At 46.2% G+C, this 25,324-nt stretch overlaps 1 pseudogene; it reads right to left on the bottom strand.

The window, feature by feature from the left end:
- The window catches only part of LOC136503516 (uncharacterized), a 60,143-nt pseudogene that overhangs the window by 18,814 nt on the left and 16,005 nt on the right, over nucleotides 1-25,324 (bottom strand).

Genomic DNA, 25,324 nt, shown 5'->3' with positions numbered 1-25,324 from the left:
AGATCTTTTGGATCTCCTCACCGATGGCTCTGCACTTCTCTTCATCAAAGCGGCGCAACCGTTTCTTCACCGGTTTGGAGCCGACCCGGATGTTTAAGGAGTGCTCAGCGACATCCCTCGGAATACCTGGCATATCCGAGGGTCCCCATGCGAACATGTCGCCATTCGTGCGGACAAAGTCGACGAGCACGCGTTCCTATTTGGGAGACAGGGCGGTGCTGACATGCACCGTCCTGCCGTCAGAGCTGCTGGGGTCGAGGGGAACCTCCTATACCCGCTCGGCGGGCTCGAAAGAGCCGGCGGACCGCTTGGAGTTGGGCACTTCCATGGTGTGCGCGTCGAAGTCAGCAGCGAGTGCCTCGGACTCGATGGTCGCCGTGGCATATTCGCCACACTCGACGTCCCACTCGTAGGCGTGCTGGAAAGTAGAGCCGACGGTGATGACTCCGTTGGGACCCGACATTTTGAGCTTGTGGTAGGTGTAGTTCGGGATGGCCATGAACTGCGCGTAGCATGGCTGCCCCAGCATGGCATGGTAAGTGCCATGGAATCCTACCACCTCGAAGGTGAGGGTCTCCTTCTTGAAGTTGGAGGGATCCCCAAAAGTGATGGGTAAGTCGATCTGCCCGAGGGGCAGGGCTCGCTTCCATGGTATGATGCCGTGGAAAGGTGCTCTGCTCGGGCGGAGCCAGGACCGACTGATCTCTGTGGCATCAAGGGTCTCGGCATACATGATGTAGAGGCCGTTGCCTCCGTCCATCAGTACCTTAGTGAGTCGTGTGCTGCGGATGATGGGGTTGACAACAAGCGGGTATCGACCCGGTTGTGGGCGTGAACCAGGTGGTGTTAACACCATTTTTTGCACGTGTCAAAATGATTAGAGTGGGCTAATCGGCAGGAGGAAAGTTACTGTATACGCTGACAGTCGATGAAAATCAGCTTATAAAGATGGTTGCCGATGAATGGTGGTGATCGATGGAAAGGTTGATTTAGACTCGGGCGTTGCCGATAAGGTTGGAGATGTTATTGTCGATGCCGATGAAGGAAGGCTTGAAAACTACTGCCGATGAAACAGGAAGTATGCCGATGGAAAGGAGGTCGGTGAGAATTCCATCGTAATTGAGGCGGACAGGGAAATAGATAGGAGTTGATTTCCTTTTCTATATTTGTTAGAGTATGATTCATGTAAGAGTCACGTGTTTCCTTAGATATGGACTTGGTGTCCTAGTCGTATTTGGTTATGTCTCTTTAGATCAGGGTATAAATATAGATTGAGGGGCAATGTAATATAAATCAATCAATATCAAAACCAATTTTTACTCCTATTTGCATCTACTTACTTTTCGGTGACTTCGTCAATTTGCATATTTTCCTTTTTACGAGTTCTCATTGATTCGGCGAGTTGCATCGCTTCAATGCGACCTTCGGCGATTCTTGAGTTCCGCATGAGAACCTCTTGGCCGTGACTTCCGGGCGTATCGCTGTTGTCAGGACCAAAGTGCTCGTATCTTCATTCTTGTCGATTAACAGGTCAAATCGACTGGCATGCTTTAGATATCGATTCGGGTATTAGCCCTTTGTGTTTGCAGATCCACTTTTGCATCAACACATCTTTTGGCACGCCCGGTGGGACAAATCAATCCGATCAATATGTTCAATCCCAAGATCGATTCAGGGAACATTATCGCGGTATCAGAAGAAGATCTTAAGGAAGAGCAGAGGCAGGCTATGGAAAAGGCTGTAGAAGAATACAGGCAACTTTGTCTGAAATCGTTTAGCCTGAACAAGAGTGGACAAGTCATCCAGAAGCAAGATTTGTCGTTGCCTCGGCAGGTTACCTTTGACTCCAATCCTGGTAAACTTCAAGAGATGGTTAATTCTGCAGTAAATCATGCTTTGATTAATCATACCAATATGCTGTCCAATACTGTTCATAATGCTGTGGTTCGAACTATCAAAGAAGGACAAGCGTCATCGTATTACGTTGGGCCTGCCTATCACCAACCAAAGCCGGCATCTGTCAATACTCCATCGGCTCCCTCGGCCGTTGTGGGTACAGAAGTTACTTCTCCTTCAGTATCGGTAGGCTTACCTAATATTCAATCTACACTGATACGATCAGATCCGGTACTACTAGGAGGACGAGTTCAGCTTAATATAGATCTATCGGCATCCGCTATGTCAGGCCCTGTGTCTCAGAATAGCTAGATTCCTGCTAATTGGTGAGGATATGGTATGCCTCCGGAGTCATCTGCTTTCAATCCTGGGTTATCTCAAGTGTTTGATGCAGTAGGAAAAGCTCCTATACCATCGGCTGTTTCGCCGATGGCTCAAGTGCCTCAATATACCACAGTAACTACTGTGCAACCAACTTCAAGAGGTTTTTAGATGCCTTTGGTTCAAACACCCAATTCAAGTCCATCGGCAAGCTTACTGCCGATGCAGCAGAAAGCCCCTGCTATGAGTCAAACTGGGGTTCAGTTCATGCCTCAAGCTGGTTATAATTATCCAACAATGTCAGCAAATTACCAGCCATCGGTAAGTTTTGTACCGATGAGTTCTAATAATGGTTGGTCAGGACAGTTACCTGTTCAACATACAGTTCAGCAAAATCAGCAGGTTGCAAGGATTCAACAAGGTCATATGCAAGCTGGTTTCCAGAATCAAGCATCGGCAGCTCAGCCGATGAATCCTTTCCAACAGGTTAATGGACCACAAGTAACGGCAAATATGCCGATTGCTAGAGATCGTGGGCCACAAAGATATGTGGAGGGATATTAGCAGGCACCTCCTGTAGAAATTCAGCCAGTTCGTCAGCAGGAGGCTGATGCTTTTTAGGCCGATAAGATAGCAGAAATTATGAAGGATCAGTTTGGGATAAAGCCTAAGGTCAATACTTATTCTTATCGGACTCCATACCCTCCTGCATATGATTTAATTCCTCTCCCAAATCGGTACAAGGTACCAGATTTCACTAAATTCTCTGAGCAAGATGATACATCAACAATGGAACACGTCAATCGCTTCATTATTCAATGTGGAGAGGCAGCTAGCAGAGATGAATTAAGAGTTCGATTATTTTTATCATCTTTGTCTGGATCGGCATTTACATGGTTCATTTCATTACCACCAAATTCTATTATTACTTGGGTTGATCTAGAAAAACAATTTCATAAGTATTCCTTTGCTGGAATCCATGAAAAGAAGCTTACCGATTTAGTAAAATTGAGACAGCGTAATGATGAATCGGTAGAAAGCTTTGTGCAAAGGCTACGAGATGTAAAAAATAAGTGCTACAGCCTGGTGCTGGATGATCGGTAGCTTGCCGATCTGGCTTTCCAAGGGTTATTGCCACATCTTAAAGATAGATATGCTTCTCAGGAGTTTGAAAGCCTTAGTCATCTTGTGCAAAGGATCTCTGATCAAGATACTAGGGTTTTTGAACCTAAAAAGAATTGGAGTAAAAAAGTATCATTTGTTGAAGATGTAGGAGATTCTGATGAAGAACCAGTTATCGGCTTAGCTGAGTGGGTTAAGAATAAAAAGCCGATATCTTGTCCCTTTGGTTAGAAAGAGCTAGAAAAGTTTACCTTTGATATCACCAAGCAGGCCGACAAGATATTTGATCTTCTGCTTCAAGAGGGCCAAATTAAGCTGTCACCTAATCATGCGATCCCATCGGCAGAAGAGTTGAAGAAGATCTTGTACTGCAAATGGCACAATGCAACTTCACACATTACAAATGAGTGCAAGGTGTTCAGGCAACAGTTACAATCGGCTATTGAATCTGGGAGAATTAAGTTTGGTACTTTCAAGGCCCAGAAGCCGATGAAAATTGATCAACACCCTTTTCCAGCAAATATGTTGGAGGCCAAAGGGAAGACCAAGGTATTGACGTCAGAGGCTGCTGAGAAAAACGCATCAGTGGATCCCCAACATCGGATAACTACCGATGATGCAAAAAGTAAGGGTTTGCTGGGAGAAAGCAGTAGTTCCAAAAACCCTCCTCGACCTAGCATTGTGATTACCCATCGATGGCAGCAGGAGGGTTGGCGTCAGCGTAAGGACCGATATTGACAACAGCAAGAAGAGAGACGTCGGGAAGAATAATATCGGCATAAAGATCATTGGAGGTGCCCGTTTTTCATCCATTGCTGGGAAGAAGGTATTAAATTGCCAACTGTTGAAAATTGCCCTGAGTGCAATGGTTATTATGGGGTCAATCAGTCAGAAAGGAGGTTTCAACCTGGCAATCAGGGTTTATTTATCAATGAGCCGATCAGAGGCAGAGCATCAGTGCATGATTGGCTGAGGGGCAGACTTAGTGTACATGAAAGGCTTGGTAAACGCGCTGGATATTTTCCAAGGAATCAAGAGGAGCTTGAGGAGATGGCAAACGTAAGAGTTCCCGATGAAGAAATATTCTACAGGGACCCTAATATACGCCGTGTAGAATCAACTGGGACCTGTTATCAGCCAGTTTGGAAAACCAAGTTTCCTCGATGGTGCCCAGAGGGTCTGACAAAGACACAGAAAAGGAGGATGCAACGTGAGCATCAGGAGGATTTATACCGAGAGGAAAATTCCTCCAATGAGAGGTCCGGTCATCAGCAGTGGCAGGTAAAACACAAAAATAAGGGTCCATCGGCAGATGTTAATATGGTATTCATGTTGCCGATGGAGTTTTTGGCACTATCTGATAATGAGGAAGAAGTTGTTCTCTCTGATCAAGTAGCTCAGTTGACACTAGATCCAATGATGGCTGTTTTTGAGAAACCTACCGATGACGAGAGACAGCATCTTAAGGCTTTGTTTGTGAAAGGCAGAGTTGATGGGCAGCCTGCATCTAAGATACTTATAGACGGAGGGGCTGCGATTAATATTATGCCTTATGTGATGTATCGGAAACTTGGTAAGGGAGATCAAGACTTGACCAAAACCGATATGATGCTGAAAGATTTTGAAGGCAATGTGTCACCGGCTAAAGGGGCAGTATGCGTTGAATTGACCATCGGCAGCAAAACCTTGCCGACGATGTTCTTTGTTATTAATGGCAAGGGTGCATATAATGTGCTTCTAGGGAGGGATTGGATTCATGCTAATTGTTGTGTTCCTTCTACAATGCATCAATGCCTCGTACAGTGGATTGGGGATAAGATTGAGTTTGTCCCTGGTGATTCTTCTTATATCATCGCATTGGCAGAATCAGATACTTATGAGCGAACTAAATGCATATCAGGAGAAGTTTGGGAAAAAGAGTTCCTTAGAGTTGCTGATTATGAAATTCCACCGATCCAAGCAGTCGGTTCTGAAGAAGAGTTTTAATGGATAGGTTTGCCGATGATAGAAAATTAGGTCAAGGGTTCACATCGGCAGATGATTTAGTAGAAGTAGATATTGGTGATGGCGATAGGCCAAGACCTACTTTTATTAGTGCTAAGTTAGATTCCAAGTGTAAGCAGCAAATAACTGATTTGTTAAAAGAGTATAAAGATTGTTTTGCTTGGGATTATACTGAGATGCCTGGATTAGACCGATCGATAGTTGAACATCGGTTACCTATCAAATCTGGATTTCGGCCACATCAGCAGCCAGCGTGCCGATGCAACCCTAATATACTTCCTGACATTAAGGCCGAAATAACTAAATTAATTGAGGCAAAGTTTATTCGGTAGTGTCGATATACAGAGTGGATCTCTAATGTGGTTCCTGTTTATAAGAAAAATGGAAAACTTCGTATTTGTATTGATTTCAGGAATCTCAACAAAGCCACACCGATGGATGGCTATCCAATGCCGATTGCTGATTTGTTGATTGATGCTACAACCGGACATCAAATTATCAGCTTCATGGATGGTAATGCAGGTTACAATCAAATATTCATGGCTGAAGAAGATATTCCCAAGACTGCTTTCAGATGTCCAGGTCATGTAGGGTTGTTTGAGTGGATAGTCATGATGTTTGGTTTGAAAAATGCCGGCGCTACTTATCAAAGAGCTATGAACTTTATTTTTCATGAATACATCGGCACATTAGTGGAGATCTACATTGATGATGTAGTGATTAAGTCTGGAGATATCACAAAACATCTAGCCGATCTACGAAAGATACTGGAGTGCACAAGGAAGCATGGATTGAAGATGAATCCTAATAAATGTGCATTTGGTGTATCGGCAGGTCAATTCATGGGTTTTATGGTGCATCAGCAGGGCATCGAAATCAGTGGGAAGTCTATTGATGCAATTAACAAGGTGGTTGCTCCTGCCAATAAAACTAAATTGCAATCTTTGATCGGTAAGATTAATTTCATTAGAAGATTCATATCTAATCTGTCAGGTAAGATCAAGGCTTTCAGTCCATTACTTAAATTGAAAGCCGATCATGAATTTGTATGGGGAGCTGAGCAGCAGTTAGCCCTAGATGAAATTAAGAAATATTTAACAAATCCTCTAGTGCTAGTTCCACCTCAACACGGGAAACCTTTCAGGTTGTATTTGTCAACTGATGATACCGTTATCGGTTCAGCTCTTATTCAAGAATTTGAAGGGAAAGAACGTGTTATTTATTATTTGAGCAGAAGATTAGTGGATGCTGAGACAAGGTATTCGGCCATCAAAAAATTATGTCTGTGTTTATACTTTTCTTGTGTCAAATTAAGACATTATTTGTTATCTGCCGAATGTACGGTCATATGCAAAGACGACATAGTCAAGTATATGCCGTCGATGCCGATATTAAGTGGTAGAATCGGCAAGTGGATTTTAGCATTATCAGAATTTGAACTACGTTATGAATCGACTAAGGCAGTCAAGGGGCAGGTTATGGCTGATTTTATCACTCAGCATTGTAATACAGTGGACTCTCTGGAGGTTGCTCCTTGGACACTTTTCTTCGATGGGTCCACATGTGGTGAAGGAGCAGGTATCGGCATTATGTTGATTTCACCTCAAGGAAGGAAGTATGAGTTTTCATTGCCGATTGTTGCTACATCGACAAACAATCAGGCTGAATACCAAGCCTTGATAAAAGGGTTAGAATTGCTGAAGGAGATACGTGCCGATGCTGTTGAAATCTTTGGTGATTCTATGAGTTATAAATCAATTGGCTGGGATTTATGAATGCCGAAGTGAAGTTTTAATTTTGTATTATGAAAGATGTTTGCAATTGTTGAAAGGGTTTAGAGATTTTCGTCTTGAACATATTTCTCGACTGTATAATGAAGAGGCTAATCGACTAGCTCAGCATGCTTCAGGGTATCAGCCTATTCAGGAAGTGCTAACATTGGCAGTCGATACCGATGACGGGAGAAAGGAGATTGTTGATTATTTAAAGGATCCATATAAAAAGGTTGAAAGACGTATAAGGTTCCAAGCTACCAAGTATGTGCTCCTTGATGATGAATTATATTATCGAACTATAGATGGAGTTTTACTCAGATGTGTTAGCAGTGATGAATCGAAAAGCTTGATGGGTGAAATTCATGAAGGAGTGTGTGGAGCGCATCAATCGGCTTTCAAGATGAAGTGGATGATCAGAAGGAATGGATACTATTGGCCGACTATTCTTGAAGATTGTTTTAAATATTATAAAGGATGTTAGGGGTGTCAAAAGTTTGGTAATATTCAAAGAGCGCCTGCATTGGCTATGAACCCTATAATTAAACATTGGCCATTCCGGGGATGGGCTATCGATCTCATCGGTCAGATTTATCCGCCATCGAGCAAAGAACATAAATTTATTCTGGTTGCTACCGATTATTTCACAAAATGGGTTGAGGCAATTCCTTTAAAAAAGGTGACATCGGCTAATATGATCGATTTTGTGAAAGAGCATATTGTTTACTGATTTGGTATTCCTCAAACTATCACTACCGATCAGGGTACTATGTTTACATCGGGAGAATTTGATGAGTTTGCTGTAGGTATGGGAATTAAAGTTTTAAATTCTTCTCCATATTATGCTCAAGCTAATGGTCAGGCTGAGGCTTCTAACAAAGGGATCATCAAACTCAGTAAGCGCAAAATTAAAGAAAATCCTAAGAGGTGGCATACAGTATTAAATGAAGCCTTGTGGTCATATCGGATGTCATGTCATGGTGCAACCAAAGTAACGCCCTATCAGTTAGTATATGGACACGACGTAGTATTGCCTTGGGAAATTAAAACTGGCTCTAGGCGAATACGTTCTCAAAATCAACTAACAGCCGATGATTATGATACTCTTATGAAGGATGAGTTGGAAGATGTGGCGGGTCATCAGTTAAGGGCTTTAGTTAGCATCAAAGAAAATAAGAAAAGAGTAGCCAGATGGTATGACAAGAAGGTGAAGGTAAAGGAGTTTGCCGATGGAGATCTGGTCTAGAAATTGATTTTACCGATTGGGACTAAAAGTTCAAAGTTTGGAAAGTGGTCTCCTAATTGGGAAGGTCCATATCGGATAAATTAGTCTGTTCCTGGTAACTCATATATTCTAGAAACCCTTGAAGGGGTTGTGTTTCCCAGAGCATTAAATGGAAAATATTTAAAGAAATATTACCCTAGTATCTGGATGGATGCATAAAAGTATAAGTGCCGATAACAGTCCTATCGGCTAGAATTATACAAGGATGTCAATGTCTCATAAAGTGCCGATGCAATAGACAAGATTTACAAGTTTAACAAGGATTGGATAGCCAATATCGCACGCAGGCGAATCTAGTCGGCTTCCTTCATTTCTTTGATGTCTTCATCGGCAGCACCCTCCACAGGCTTGAGTTTTTTCTTCATGGCCAAGGCTTTACGAGCCTGGATGTCTCTTTCTTGCTGAAGGGCCTTGATGGCATCGGGTAGCTGGCTTTCTTCTTGTTGGGCATGAGTTACGGCTGCCTCGACTTCTTTCAATTCAGCCAATAGAGCCATCCTCTTTGCCGATAAATCTAAGATTTTCTGCTTAAGTTCAGCGCCCGAAGTCTGCAAGTTGCCAATGCCCTTGTGTTTCTCATCGGCAATCTGTTTCAGTTGTAGCATCTCTTCTTTGAGTTGAGCCTGAGCTACTCTATCGGCAATGCGTTGAGCAGCCCGTTGATATTGCAGTTGGCGGCTTTCTAAATAGGCTGCTGGGAAGAGTGCTTCTTCAACATCGGCAGGGACCTGGCCATGGATTGTTTTGAAAATTGCCTTTGTGGGGTCCGAGTCATCTACCAGTTGGGCGGTATCCTGCTGTAACAAGTCCAGGAGAGCTTCCAACTTGGACTTAATTTCTGCCGATATTGTTCCCAGTGCAAGGGAAGAACTTGCTTCCTCTCCATCATCATCAGAAACGTCAATGGCAAAGGAAATAGGCTGTTTGGGGAGTCTTGTTCCTTAGAAAAAGAAAAAGAGGTCAGTTAAGGATAAGTATGAATATTATAAATCGACTAGGTCAATTGGCTTACCTGTTTTAAGGCAATTTCCTATACTTGGCTGGAGGAAGCAGCCTGGAGTATGCCATGTGGAGGATCGACTGAGCTTGCCGATGGGATATCCTCTGTGGCCTCATCGGTGGTTGGCCCTTGGGGTATGATGACCGATGGTATGTCCTGTACAAGAGGATTAACTGCTTGCTCAGTTGCATTGACTGATTCTTGCTGGCTTGTAGACGTTGGGGCAGATATGGGGATCGGCATGGACTTCTGTCGTTTTGGCTGTGCCTCGGCATCTGTTAAGGCTTTGCTCTTTGCTTGGGCCTCAGCAACGGTTGGCTGGGGGGCATCGGCACTTGTTGGTTGTGGAGCTTGAACATCTAGTACGCTTGCTGATGTACCCATTTGTTGCTGCAAAACAAGTGTAAGGTATGATATTTAACAGATAAAATGTAAAATCAAAGGAATACCTCTGAAGGTTTGTCAGAGGTAGTGGTGCTTGATGTCGAAGGAATTGCCGATGATGATCCAGCAGCGGCTCTTACACCCTGATGATTAATGTTAATCCAGTCTGTGATCGGCATGAGTAGAAATAAACAGGGTTGTTACCTTGAATGCCTTGATCAGGGTTGTAGCAGCAGCCAATGGAGTGGCCCTAGCAGTAGCCAATTTGGACTTGGAGGTGATGGTCTTGGCACGGGTCTTCTGGTGAGTCAAAGCAGCTAAGGTGGGGGCGTTGTAGCCGATCGGTGATATCGGGGAAACAGGCTGAAGATCGAAGGGTTTCCCACTTTTGCTCATAGATGGTGCTGGGTTGTTAACCTGTCACGAGAAAGTTAGTTACCGATATATGAAAGGAAAAAGCAGAAGGGAGTTAAAAGAAACTTACTGCGTCATCGGGAATGGTGTATTCAGGGTCGATCATGTGCCAATATGTGTGAGCAGATGTTGCAAACAGTTGTTCCCTCCACTCTCGCCACCATTGCTTATATGATTCGGTGATGAAAGATGCTATCGTCTAGATGGATAGATCGACATCTGTAGTATCGGCATCGGGGGAGAGTCGCACTACCCTGCTCCAATCTGTTCCGCAGGTGATTGTTTCTCTGGGTTTGATCACATCAGCAAAACAAAGTTTGATTGGCAGTTGCCCAAAAGCCAATTGACGGGATACTGCCGATGGATTGTAAAATTCATACGTGATATTGGTGTTTTTCCCGCTACCGAATGTGTTTACTGGGATTGCCCTGGGAGTAATGATGGCCATCATGAGTTCATTATCCTGATTCAGAGTGTCATCGGCAAAGTTGAAAAGAAGGGGGAATCTGTTTTCTTCGTCAATATAAGGTACCTAGGCCCTATGATCACGAGAAAGACCATTGTAGAAGCTTTGGAAGAATCTGCCGATCTAGTCTTCATTGGCCTCTGTTCCAGGGAGGACAATTATGGCTTCACCAAAATTGAGGGGTGAGCGTGTTGCCGATTCCTCATCCCCAAGCACGTGGTCTTTAGCAATTTCTCATGGGAATTGTTGGGCAAAGAAGTCCCATTGCAAACGTTTGTGCATATGGGCATTCAGCCACATGTTGATAAACCACCACGGGCCTCCTAAGTTGCCGATGGGTTCGCCAAGCAAAAGTTTCTGAGACACTTGATGAAGAAGATGATAAGTGGAGCTCAGAAGGTATCGGCCAAGAGGGAACCTTACACCATTGGCCAAGAGTTCAGCCATGGGGAGGAAGGCGTTGGTTGATCCTACTGATTGACCACAGAAGATAAATTTTTCTAACCACATATTCAAGAATGTGGCATGTTCCGTCTGGTTAACTATCCCGGTCCTCTGGCATTTTTGAATATATCCCGTCCAACCGCCGATGTTGCGGGTATTCACCCTATATTCAGATTTTTTGCCATAGATGGAGCCTTCATCGGCAGTTGAAATGTCCAAGCCAGTGAGCATGTAGACATCGGCAAGTGTGGGAGTAGCTGGGCCATGTCCAAACATAAAAGTGTTTGTTGTGTCTGACCAGAAGTAAGCAGCTGCAATCATCATTGACTCGTTCTTTTGCATATCGGCAATGGATAGCCTAATGCATTGGTCTAGCTTCCGTTCTGCCCAGTGTACTTGCATCGACCTGTTGACCCTCAAGTACCAATCTTTCCACCCTTTGGTGGTTTTGGGCCAAGATCGGAATGCATCTTTCCATAAATTTAGAGAGAAATTTTGGGCTCTAAAAGGGATTCTGTTAACCTCTGCATTAATCAGATCAGTTGGATCTGGGTTGCCCATTGGTCCTAGGCATTGGAAATGCGACTGATCGGTTGGAATAACTAATTTGTTGCGAAGTTCCTAAGTTTAGAGGATCCGAAGAACAAAGAAAAAGAGAAAAAAATACCAACTGTATGAACTCGCAAAGACCAGAGGAATCGAGGTAAAAAGTAACAGAAGTGGAACGAACCGCGGGGACGTCGAAGTTGATTGCCATTATCTTGAGGTAGATGGGGGCACGAGCTGGAGACTCGAGGTTGACGCTGGAGAAAAGTTCTTGTTGGTTGAGGTCGCGCAGTTGTTCGTCGGAGTCACCGCCGGAAAGAGAGAATGCCAAAGATTGGAGTCTGAGGGTAGAAGACGAGCGTTCTGGAGAAATCTATTTATAAGCCGCTTGGAGTAGGGGTATTCTGGACTTATCTCTATGCCGCGCGCATGTGGGTCGAGGTGGTTCAGATGGATATGGTAACTATTCGCACGATAATCAAGGGATTGTACAGATGATTTGATGGCAAGTAATCATGACTTGGAAGAGATCTTGGTACAGGATATTTTAATTCTGAAAATGGCGGCATTATTATGTTAGGATCTTGCCGATGGATTATTGTTTCGGTATCTTAACCATTGTCAGGGCAAGAGTGGTTGGAAATTGTGCGATATTTACTGAGGTGCGTGAATCAGGACTAGATTTGATTAGATTTGATAACAGATCAAGTTTTGGCTTGGAGGATGAGTTACGGTAATTGGGCGAAGGCAAACGTTATCTGGAGTAAATTTCGGAGCATTAATAGTTTTATACTCTGAAATTGGGGGGCATGTGTTGACACCGTTTTTTGCACGTGTCAAAATGATCAGAGTGGGCTAATCGGCAAGAGAAAAGTTACTGTATACGCTGACAGTCGATGAAAATCAGCTTGTAAAGATGGTTGCCGATGAATGGTGGTGATCGATGGAAAGGTTGATTTAGACTCGGGCGTTGCCGATAAGGTTGGAGATGTTATTGTCGATGCCAATGAAGGAAGGCTTGAAAACTACTGCCGATGAAATAGGAAGTATGCCGATGGAAAGGAGGTCGGTGAGAATTCCATCGTAATTGAGGCGGACAGGGAAATGATAGGAGTTGATTTCCTTTTCTATATTTGTTAGAGTATGATTCATGTAAGAGTCACGTGTTTCCTTAGATATGGACTTGGTGTCCTAGTCGTATTTGGTTATGTCTCTTTAGATCAGGGTATAAATATAGATTGAGGGGCAATGTAATATAAATCAATCAATATCAAAACCAATTTTTACTCCTATTTGCATCTACTTACTTTTCGGCGACTTCGTCAATTTGCATATTTTTCCTTTTTACGAGTTCTCATTGATTCGGCGAGTTGCATCGCTTTAGTGCGACCTTCGGTGATTCTTGAGTTCCGCGTGAGTACCTCTTGGCCGTGACTTCCGGGCGTATCGCTGTTGTCAGGACCAAAGTGCTCGTATCTTCATCCTTGTCGATTAACAGGTCAAATCGACTGGCACGCTTTGGATATCGATTCGGGTATTAGCCCTTTGTGTTTGCAGATCCACTTTTGCATCAATAGGTGGTCATTGCGGTCGAAGGTGATGGCGGACCCAGACTAGTCGAGGAAGGCTGGTGTGGCTGGTTCGGTGGCATAGACCTCTCGGCGCTCCAGCTTGCGCTGGCGCCTAGAGTTGTAGGCCGCGGGACCACTGAAGATCATGAAGCAGTTGTCGACAATGGGAAACTCATCATCCTTCTCCTTGCCGTCTCCCTTGTCCTCCTCATGCCTCTTGCCTAGGTCGCCCTTCCCCTAGGCACCTCTGGAGAAGTAGCGTTTCATCATGCCGCATTCGTTGAGGGTGTGTTTGACCGGGCCCCGATGGTACGGCATGGCTTCTCGAGCATCTCATCAAAAACTCCCAAGCCACCCTCGGGAGGGGCTTGGGGGTTCTTGCGCTCGGCGGTGGCCACGAGGTTGTCCCCATGCGCTGCTTGTTCTTTTTCTTCTTCTTGGAGTTGCGGCCGGAGCCGCCCTTGTCGGCGTCCTCCTGCCGCTTCCCCTTAGCCTTCAAGGGGCTGAAGATGGCTCCAACCGCCTCCTCGCCAGAGGCGAAGTTGGTGGCCATGTCCAACAGCTCCTTGGTGGTGCTAGGGCCCTTGCACCCTAGCTCATGGACCAGATCTTTGCAGGTTGTCCCCGCAAGGAATGCCCCAACGATGTCGGCGTCAGCAGCGGTGGGCAGCTCGGTACATTGCCTGGAGAAGCGTCGGATGTACTCATGGAGAGTTTCATCTGGCTTTTGTTGGCAGCTCCTAAGGTCCCAAGGGTTGCCAGGGCACACGTAAGTGCCCTAAAAGTTCCCTACAAAGACGTGCCTGAGGTCGGCCCAGGTATGGATTCTGTAGGGCAGGAGATGCTCCAGCCAGGCTCTCGTTGAGTCAGCCAAAAAGAGAGGAAGATTGCTGATGATGAACTGGTCATCATCTGTGCCACCGGATTGGAAGGCGAGGCGGTAGTCATTGAGCCAGAGCTCGGGGTTTGTTTCCCCGGAGTATTTGGTGGTGTTGGTAGGTTGCCGGAAGCGTGCCGGAAATGGCGTGTTGCGGATATCTTGGCTAAAGACCCGAGGCCTTGCCGGCTCGGGGCTCGAGGGCCGGTCCTCCTCATTGTCATAGCAGCCACCCCGATGAGGGTGGTAGCCACGACTGGCACTGTCCTCCTTATGCCTGTTACGCGTGTTGACGACGCCGCGCGCGTCGTAGGCGTCGTCGATGCGGTCATGGAGGGATGGGGGCTTGTTCCCCGCTCTTCATTGGTCCTGGTGGACTGACACCTCCCTTTCGCCTAGGGCCGAGGGTGCAGGTCGACCGGTCTCGAGCCCGCGTCGCCAAGACGCGGAGCTCTCGGCCTGCTATATGGCGGCACGCTCAAGGAGGGTACATAGCACTCTGTAGGATCACCGTCCCTCTAGGGTGGATGGTTTGGGCATCCCCCAGAGAAGTATTGCTGCAGTGGCAATGTTCTGGATTGCCCAAGCAAAGGGTGGTTGGTGTTTGCCATCGTTGTCATCGCAAATCCGCTGGTGGACGTTGCGGGTCCTATGTCGGGCCACGCCAACGCCGTTGCGGCTCGCGAGATCTTGCTCGAGCGCTACGCGTTGTTGCAACAGGTGCTATCGCTCTTCCTCGAGTTTTCTCTCGAGCTCTTGAAGTTGCTCCAGTTAGAACTGTGGTTGTCCTATGGGGCGTACCACATGCCCTCAGGGAGGTGGCATGGGAGCTCTCTCGGCGGGATCCGCGCCGTGAGGCAGAGCTCTGGCCGAGGTATGCTCGCCTTGGTTATCAAGCAGGTCATCCTCCTCCTCCTCCTCCACCTAGATCTCGCACATGAAGCACTCGCGGGTGGGGTCGTAGTCCCTGTTGTCAGAGTCGAAGGCCTCAAGGAGGTAGTCGTAGTTGCCAAGAAAACGTCGCAGAGCCCCCAGGTTGTTGAGCACGGAGAAATCGGCGTCGTCCCAGCCACCACCGTGTTTGCATGAGTCGGCGTTCGAGGCCGTCTCAGACCTCTGGAGGAGCTCTGAGATGGACTGCAGGTGGTGGTTCGGCAATCCCGTGGACGGGTCACCCGCGGGCTGAGGAGCGACACGCTTGGCCACGTGGCGTTAGTAAGTCCTTGCGGCATTGTGCAGCCCATGGGGCCACACTGACTGGGTAGTCGCAGATATCAGCTCCGGGGAGAGCGGAGGTCCTCCTGTGAGCTGTGCCATGACGTTGGCGAAAGCAAAGTAGAGGTCATGGAGCGCCTCCGGGGACGGATGCAGTCCCAAGAGGTCATCGAGTTGACGCTCTAACCACGGATAGTCGATGCCGAGGGGTCGGGAACCCTCGGAAGCCTGCGCCTCGGTGGCATGCAGGTGATGGCTGCCCATTGACTTGGTGACCGAATGGGGGGAGCATGTTCAGCTCTTCCTCTGTGCCAGCAACATGGGCAACCGGCACGGACGGGGGAGCAGAACCAAGTCGTAATCCACCCCCATGCAGAGGAAGTCTAGGCTCCCAAACCAGATATGGGAGCCCAGAGTGAAGCGAATGCGATGGCTAGCCATCCAAAGCCTGATGAAGCGGATCGTGACGCGCAGAAGGCCCCTACCTGGTGTGCCAACTGTCGGTGTCTAGAATGGCGCTCTAGACACGATGACAAGTAAATTTGTGACTGCACGTCTAGGCCCCGATGGTGTGCAATGCGGACACAAGGGTTTATACTGGTTCAGGCAAGAATGTCCCTACGTCCAGTGGATGTTGCTGATGCTCGTGTTGCCTTGCACCTGAGTGCTCGTAGTAGGGGTTACAAGCGTTCGAGAGAGGGTGCAAATCCTAGGTCTCTTTGGTGGTGTGTGAGCTTGAGTGTTTTCTCAATGAGTTGTGTTTCAATCGGGGCCTTTTAGATGTGGCCCCTGCCTCCCCTTTTATAGTTCCCAACGGGAGGGCTCGGGTTACAATTGTGGTAGAAAGGTAAAAGGGGAAAAGACGAAAGAGAAAAACAAAAAGGTGGCCGTGGGCGTGGCCGTCTTCCTCCTTATCCGACGTGAGCAGTTTACCCTGTAGCGCAAGGACGCAATGGGTGTCGAGCTTTTGACTTCTCCGTCCACTGGTGCAATGCGCTGTGGCCACGTTTTGACCTGTGTGCTTTTGTACCGTCGAGGATGGGCGGTGCGTGCACCTGAATTTGCGTAGAGAGGGGGTTAGGTAGCACAGTTGCCGTTACCCCCGTTGCTGTAGAGGCATGGACACCGTCGTGGTGGAATGACCAGGGTCATGTCGAGTCGTACCACGGCTCCCATGCCCCCGTTCACTTTGCACGGTCGTGTTCATCCCATTATTGGGAATGGGTGTCGTGGTGGGGGCCCGCGTGACTCCCAATTGCGCCCGAGGCCTTGGCGCGGCCTTCGGGCGAGGCGGAAAGATGTGATGACGTTATGAGGTCTCGGGCGAGGCGGAAACTGCTCCCGAGGGGTCGGCCCCGCCCGAGGCCTTACGGTAGGGCTCGGGCGAGGCATAAATCGCATTCGAGGGGTCCGCCTTGCCCGAAGGCCTTTTAGGTGGGTTCGGGCGAGGCGAAGATTACCCCTAAGCCCCGGGAAGTAAGCGTAGACACATTGTTTTCTACTTTTGACTGGGTACCCATAACATTGGAAGCCAGACAAGTTGTTTCTTGAAATCAGATAGCTGTGCTTCATTCTGCCCAAAAAACGTATATAAAAATCTCCAGGTTAAACAAAGTACCATCAACATGCACAATGTGTAACATAAGTGCCTGAGGATGACGATACCTGGGGAAGTTTAACGCAAATTTTATTAGGGAGAAGATTATTTAGATGCTCCATTGACTTGGTAGGACATTTGCTTCTGTCTTTCAAGGAATCCATTGGCTTTGTAGGAAATTTGCTTGGGAAGGTTTCCTGCATTTTTTAAACATGCATTAAAAAACGGATCAAACATAATTGATATTGCACCACTAAATGCAAAAAAAAACTATAGCAGGCTTAAAAATATTAACTGTTGCATGTCAAGAAATTTTATAGACCCACAGAAAAATAATACCCAAACGGATGAAAATGTTACCTTAATAATATTAAGCAGTGCCTGGATGTCACTAGGAAGCCCCGGAACTGCAGGATGAGACTAGAAAACAGTACAGAGCACTCTGTTACTGTTAACATTTTTCACAGAAATAGGGAAAGCATGGAAATATAACTTCACACCGACTTGTTACTTCAATGATAATTCAAGGACAAATAACCTTTCAGGGACAGCCTATATGTAAGCATTTTGTCCAACTCTAACCCAAACATGCTTCATCCTTTATGTCTTGACAACTTGTAATCCGAATTTCATTTTGTTCCCTAATAGGTGCACAAGTATACCTGATCCTTGCGGTTCTCTGCATGAATCTGAGACCCAATTATCAGAACACCAGCAGGAAGTTCACTTAGTGATGCATGCGATTCTCTACATTCGGTGAATGATTTCTCTACATCCTTGAGTAACACAATCAAACTACTGCTTTTGCTTTCTGAAAGCAGATGTGGCTTAGGAATAATAGTAGATTGATTATCAGGAGTACAAGGGGTGTGCAATATATAGACAAGGATGACCTAGGGTTTATAGATCAATACCCAATCAGGAGGATCCTTGCCTAATACCAAATCACCTACTATAACAGCCCCGGGCGCCTAGGCCCATGCGGCTAGCAGCCCAATAAGCCTCACGCTAACACGCCCCTGAAGTCTGATCTTTAGCCACTGCGCACGTTTAGAGTGGACCTAAACTCCGTGAAAATTAAAGAAGGAAGTCCCTTGGTGAAGATGTCCGCATACTGAGACGAAGTGTACATGAAGGACACGAAGATCACCAATTGCAACTCGCTCCCGGATGAAGTGAAGATCAATCTCAATGTGCTTAGTGCGCTGATGCTGAACCGGGTTGGAGGACATGTAGACCACGCTGATGTTGTCACAATACACCAATGTAGCGCGGCGCAAAGGGGTGTGAAGCTCCTGAAGGAGCTGGCGCATCCAGGCGGCCTCGGCGACACCATTAGCCACCGCGTGATACTCAGCTTCAGCACTGGATCTGGAAACGGTATTCTGACGCTTGGAGGACCAGGAGATGAGGTTGCCACCAAGAAACACAGCGTAGCCCGAGGTGGACTTGCACGTATCTGGACAGCCGGCCCAGTCAGCAGCAGTGTAGACCACAAGATCAGTGGATGTAGATGGTCGTAGCAGAAGGCCCAAGTGAAGAGTGCCTCGAACGTAGCGTAGAATATGCTTGAGGGCAGCCAAATGAGGTTCACGAGGATCATGCATGTGTAGACAGATCCGTTGAACAGCATATGAAATATCCGGTGAGTGAACGTCAAGTACTGCAAGGCACCAGCGAGACTCCGAAAATCTGATGCGTCAACCACAAGCGCACCATCAGTAGCGGCAACCTTTGGATTTGTGTCAACCGGAGTAGAGCACGGCTTGCACTCTGCCATCCCAGCACGGTCAAGAATATCCATCATGTATTGCTGCTGGGAGAGAAGAAGACCATTGCCTGAACGCTGAACATGCATACCAAGGAAGTGATGCAGTTCACCAAGGTCAATCATGTTGGAGGGCTGAAATAATCCGTCGAAGTAGACCGGGTGAGGAAGCTGTAAGAACAATGTCATCAACATAAAGCAGCAAATAAGCCGTGTCTGAACCACGCTAGTAGACAAAGAGTGAAGTGTCGGACTTGGCTTCAACAAATCCAAGGGAAACCAGATATGTAGCAAACCTGTTGTACCAAGCACGAGGAGCCTGCTTCAGCCCATACAGTGACTTATTGAGCCGACAAACAAAGTCAGGATGGGTAGGATCCTCAAAACCAGATGGCTGTGCATAGTAGACTGTCTCAGTCAATGTTCCGTGGAGAAAAGCATTCTTGACATCAAGCTGGTGAACAGGCCAGTGTCGAGAAAGAGCCAGGGAGAGCACCGTGTGGACTGTAGCTGGCTTGACCACAGGACTGAACGTCTCTGCGAAGTCCACGCCAGGGCGCTGGGTAAAGCCACAAAGAACCTAGAGCGCCTTGTACCGCTCAAGAGACCCATCAGCATGAAACTTATGCTTGAAGATCCACTTCTTAGTGACCACATTGGGTCGAGGGGGCCAAGGTACGATATCCCATGTGTGGTTCTTCAGCAAGGCAGCATGTTCTTCTTCCATAGCAGCGCGCCAACACGGGTCGGCAAGGGCGCTGTGGAAGGTCTTGGGCACAGGAGACAGCGGTGTGGCATGGTAGAGAGCTGGAATCCGGTAGCCGCCCTTCGCACATGTTGCCATGGAGTGCTGGTTGCATACTAGTGGAACAGCAATGACACCCTTGAGCAGCGGTGCAGCAGGAGGACCGCCGGGGGCTGCTGGCAGGCGCTGCAGCAGGACTGGCAGAAGGCACCATCGCAGCGGTCGGTCCTCAGCGAGTGTAGACATGCTTGATGACGGGCGCCGGGAACAGCTGCGGAGCGGCCACCAGCGGTGGGAAGCCGGGCGGAGGACCACGCGCGCCTGGCGACAGCGAAGGAGAAGGAGTCGTTGTGGACGAGGGTGGAGTAGCCACACGTGGCTGTGCGGATGGAGTAGTCATCGTGGACGGAGGCATAGGGGCCACACATGGCTGTGCAAGCAGGGGCATGAGGCCAGTTGGGAGCGCATCAAGCGCTGCTAGACTAGCCGAGACATCGTCGGGCGCAGCCACACGTGGCTGTGTGGGAGGGTGGGTGCTGGAATCTACAGAGATAAATCTTTGTGGGAATCCAATAGGAGCCGGCACATAGTCAGTGACATCCAAAAAATCAAAGTCGGTCTGTGATGGGGAAGAATCACGCTTAGCATAGGGAAAGGATGACTCGTCAAAAACATGGCGAGAGATGATCAATCTATTGGACGAGAAATCAAGGCAGCGGTATCCTTTATGATGAGCTGAATAGCCCAAAAAAACACACATGATAGACCAAGGTGAGAGTTTGTTGGTGGCTGTGGCGGACATGTTGGGATAACATTTGCAACCAAAGACGCAAAGGTGGTCGTTGGAAGGCACAGTACCAAAGAGGGCAAAGTGCAGGGTGGATGATCGAAGCGTCTTGGTGGGCAAGATGTTGATGAGGTAGGTGGTGGTTTGCAAGGCTTTGACCCAGAGGGAGGGTGGAAGAGATGCCTGGAACAGAAGACAGCGCATAACATTGTTAAGGGAACGAATGATGCGCTCAGCCTTACCGTTCTGAGGCGAAGTGTAGGGGCATGACATACGAAGATGAACACCATGAGTGAGGAAGAACGTGCGAGAACTAGAGTTGTCGAACTCTCGTCCGTTGTCGCACTGAACTGCCTTGACTGTGGTGCTGAACTAGGTAGAAACATAGGCAAAAAAGGAAACTAGCGTTGAAAAAGCGTCAGATTTAAGTTTCAAAGGGAACGTCCATGTATAATGAGAGCAATCATCAAGTATGACCAAATAGTATTTATAGCCTGATACACTGAGAACAGGGGATGTCCATAGATCATAATGTATAAGATCAAAATTATTGGACGCTCTAGATGCTGACATATGAAATGGAAGACGCACATGGCGGCCTAACTGACAAGCATGACAAAGAGATGAACTATAATGACGACAAGCAGGAAGACCGAACGACGCTAGTTTGGAGAGGGCCTCGTGTCCAGGATGACCGAGGTGGCGATGCCAAAGCGAAGACCCGGAGTTGGCGACCAGGGAGTGCGTAGCCGGCAAACGAAGAGGGTACAACGGCCTATAGCTGTTGCACCTGACGATCACGTTCCGAGACTGAAGATCCTTCACAGAACAACCAGTCGGGTCAAACTCAATAGAGCAATTGTTATTGAGAGTAAACTGATGAACGAAAATAAGATTCTTAATATGTAACAGAACCGACCAAATCATAAGAATGTAAGTACAAAAACAATCACCGAAGCGATCAAATTCCTGTACTTAAGCTCCCATAATCCCGGTAGTCCAGAAATCACGAAGGATTTCAACCAACTCTCGACATACAAACCAAGACCATAGTGATTCAACACAACACATCATTCATTACAACATTTCACAAGTAGCATTCGGATTACATCCATTAGAGTTTAAATAAAATATTACAAACCGGGTTTGAATGTGCGGAAGCAACATAGTTTAATACATAACTTCATAGTTTCAAATACATTGCCAGGTCTGAGTCATGTCCCACAAAAGCATCATCAGGTACGAGAACTAGGAGAGACCACGCCCGACGGTCTAGTCTTCATCCCCAGCCGGGAGAAGGCAATACTTGCAGCAACCAAAGTAGAACTGGTTATCCGCAACAGGTGGGAGATAAACCTTGAGTACGAGAAGGTACTCAGCTAGACTTACCCATCAAAACCAGAAATAAAAGACACCAAGGGTCATGCAAGGCTTAAGAGGTGGGCTAGCTTGACACAATTGCATAAAATAGCTTAAGAATATAGTGCCCAATTTAAACTTAGCATCAAGCTTATCATCAATTACCTGTCCACTAGATTAGCACATGTACTAGAGCACTCACTTATTAGGAGCAAACAATATTAACCATAGCAGGTATAATAAGGCTGTCATCATCATATCATCATTTCTGAACCATTATGTTATTTAGTGTATCTACTTTGGAGATAAGCCCGTCAAGTCTCACTAACCGGGAGAGACGGCGACTCGAATCGAATTACAACTCAGCTGAGGGGGTATTCCTAACTCTCACCCTAGCATACTTTGCAAGGGTAGCCGTGGGTCACCTTTGGAACAACTAAGGAACCAAATTCGTGGGTTTGATCAGCGCCAGCACTCTCAGGGATTACCCTTCTGCCAGGACGATCAGGACTTTTAAATCACCTGCCCTTAGACTCACGCCTATGGCTCCCTTCTGAGGCGTACTTTATACTTATCGACTCCCGGCCTGAGGTGAGCTACTCGGCTTCGTGGTCGGTCTCCAGACCCGGCCAACTAAGAGAGAGGCATGCGTTCAACATGAACAGGAAAGGCTCCAAGATTCAGTCCTTAAGCGACACAGACGGAGTCACTGCAAACCGGCAAGCCTCTGTCTGGTCTTTATTTCAAATTAAGACTGGTTCTTTTCCACGATAGCAAATATAGCCAACCGTGCCATATGTATCTTCCTATATCTCGCAGGTGACAGGAAATCACCCGACTTCTACCGCGTTTAAGCAGGGCTAAGCACTACACGAGCCTAAGCTACATAGGATTCAGGGTATCAATATCTGGACAAGGATCGGATAACCAATGCAGCAAGTGTTTGCATCCAACACCTAAACTTAATGCAACAATATATATATATGTAACAATAATACTTTAACTGCATTTAGAAAATTAGGAGGCTTAATATGCTCCGGGGCTTGCCTTTCACAAAGTTGCACGGACGGTGATCCGGGCACTCGACGGCGACCTCGTCTGGCACTTCTCCTGTGGGCTGCACCTCCAGAACCTCCGGTGTTGGCTGCTGCTGCTCGCTCGGTTCCTCGAATTCCAGCAGTGTCACACCCTCTGGTACACCTATTGCATGCCGATGCACAAGATAAATATCATGGATGCATAAGGAATGACATGATGCTCATGATGAATGAATCATAGTAAGTGTTTAACGAAAACATCGCTGGACACTCGTTTACCGATTAAGAATAGCTCTATTCAAATCACTTTAAAACGTGTATCTAACTTAACTTGAAGAACGAGATCAACTTACCTAACTTGCATAACCTAAGATAAAGATGCTCATCTTCAGTTAAAGGCCTAACACCTAGGAACATTACCACAAACTTAGAATAGCAAAGGCATACTTAAAACAACAGTTAAAGTTTCATATGCACACGGGTAGTTCCTTAATTCAATCATAACAAGAGTTTTATAAATTCAAATGACTTGCAAGAGGACATTCTGGAAAGCTTATGAAATTCTCTACAAATCATTTGTAAACATCAAAGCATGATTCTTACATTAACCAAATCGAATTCCAGTAACCCTAGAATCTGTCCAGAAATAACAGGGTTACTAAATTAAATATTTAGTGATGATGCAAAAGCATAATTGGATCAAACCAAGTTTACCAACTTGTTGTGCATACCAGAGGAACATTAGAAAGTATAGTGCCAACCTCTAAATAAATTATTTAGTGTCTTTTTCTAATTTATTTAGGTAATTAGGTGATTAAAGCAATATGTAGTAAAACTATTCAGAAATATCTACAAAAATTACATCAGCTATCTCCTGCTTCACATAGACTACCATAAAAATTTCAAAGCCATTGGGCAAGTAGAACTTGCTGTACCCAAAATAACAGGTGGCATGTCTATTTTTAGCATAATTAGGAAACCCTATTGAAAAGTGTCAAGCAACAGATTTCTCATTTTTCCTAGCATCACTCTAGCATAATAACAGCACTCACTAATTTTTACCTTTACTGGATCTATAGAAAAATTATGAAAATTCACACAAGATCCACCCATGCAAATAAGATAATTTTCTATCTCCTACATACAGTGTCCAAAATATATGAAAATTTAACTACAAGCTATTCATGATATGAGCAATACACCATAAAAATTTCATGTCATTTGGAGCTACATAGAAAAAGATATAATTACCCCTATTTCTTTCATGATTAAAAGAGATAATTAGCAACTCCAATTTTCATAACAGAACATAGCATAAATTATATTTTTAATAAAAACTAGACATTATTATGAACTCAGCAAAATTAGAACCACATCATTTGAAGCTGCCAACTAGGAGATACACATTTTTGAATCTATACATAAATCTGTGAAAAGAAATAAAACAAAACAATTTTTTTGAAACACTACTGACTACTGTTCAGCAGAGAAGGGATGGCAAGGGCGCGAGGACAGTTGGCCGCGTAGAGCACCAACTCCAGCGAGGTCAGCCATGGCGGCGGTGGAAGAATTGACAAACACCCGCTTACCAAGACTCGATTGACTCGATTGAACGGTGGAGGTGGTAGAGGGGATCACGGCGAGGCTCTGGGCGAACTGGGCAACATGTTTTTGCAAAGGCGCGTGAGCTAGGCGATGGCGAAGCTCGGCCAACAATGGCAGAGCTGCAGCGGCTCGACGCTGCGCGCGGTGGAAGAGAAGGAGAGGCAAATGGAGCAGGCGAGTGCATCGGGCAGGCGCGCGGGGTGCTCAAGTCGCGGCCAGCAGCGCCAGGATGCCCATGGCACATGGCAGCACGAGCAGAAGTCCGGCGACGGGTGGCACACACGCGGCGTCTGTTGTCTGATGGCGGTCAGTCACTGTAGCACCCATTCAGACAACAAAAATCGACTGACAGGCGAACTTAGCAGTGATGAATATCCTAAATCGTGATGATTTAGTGGAAATAATGTATACGAAAGTTGTAGAGCTATGGTAGGGCTACAACTTTGATTTAGACATCAATAGCTAATTCACCCTGCATCCTGAGTTGTATCAAGCCAAAGGTGGCTCAATCAAACTGAAAATACAGTTAGGACTTAGAATCTTTTTCAGTGTTGAATCCACCATCAATAATGACTTGTGGGCCATGTTTGAGCATGTTCCACACATTTTCATGAGTTGATCATAAAACAACTTTTGTTCCTTGATAAATTAGCTACAACTTTGATAAAGAGTGCACAGCCATGCAAAGTTTCTAAGTTGGTCCTTTGAATCAGTCAAACAGTGGCACTCTAAGGGTCAATTCAAGTCAAACCTCCACTTGAGGGCATTTTTGTCATTTTGATCTATATGAACAATGTCCAAACAATTACCCTAAGTGTAGTTAAGGTGTATTAGACCATGATCAACCACTTTACACAATTGTTATACTAATTTCTAATGATCACATGTGATGAAGCATAAAACAATCAATTCACTCAATTGTTGCAATTTCATGTTTCACATGTTTCATTACTTTTGTTGCAAGCTTAACTTGCCACATTCCTACCATGTTGCCATGTTTCAAGGTATGAGAAAATCATGTTGCATTCACATGTTGCACTACTACCATTCATAAGCAATCAAGTATGAAACAAACAGAATTTGCGAATGTTGCATATGTGTGTTTCAGT

Source organism: Miscanthus floridulus, chromosome 14 (assembly GCF_019320115.1).
Source record: "Miscanthus floridulus cultivar M001 chromosome 14, ASM1932011v1, whole genome shotgun sequence".
In the NCBI taxonomy this organism is placed as follows: Eukaryota; Viridiplantae; Streptophyta; class Magnoliopsida; order Poales; family Poaceae; genus Miscanthus; species Miscanthus floridulus.
The sequence above is the reverse complement of the archived record's forward strand: the minus strand, read 5'-3'. Positions and strand labels throughout refer to the sequence as shown.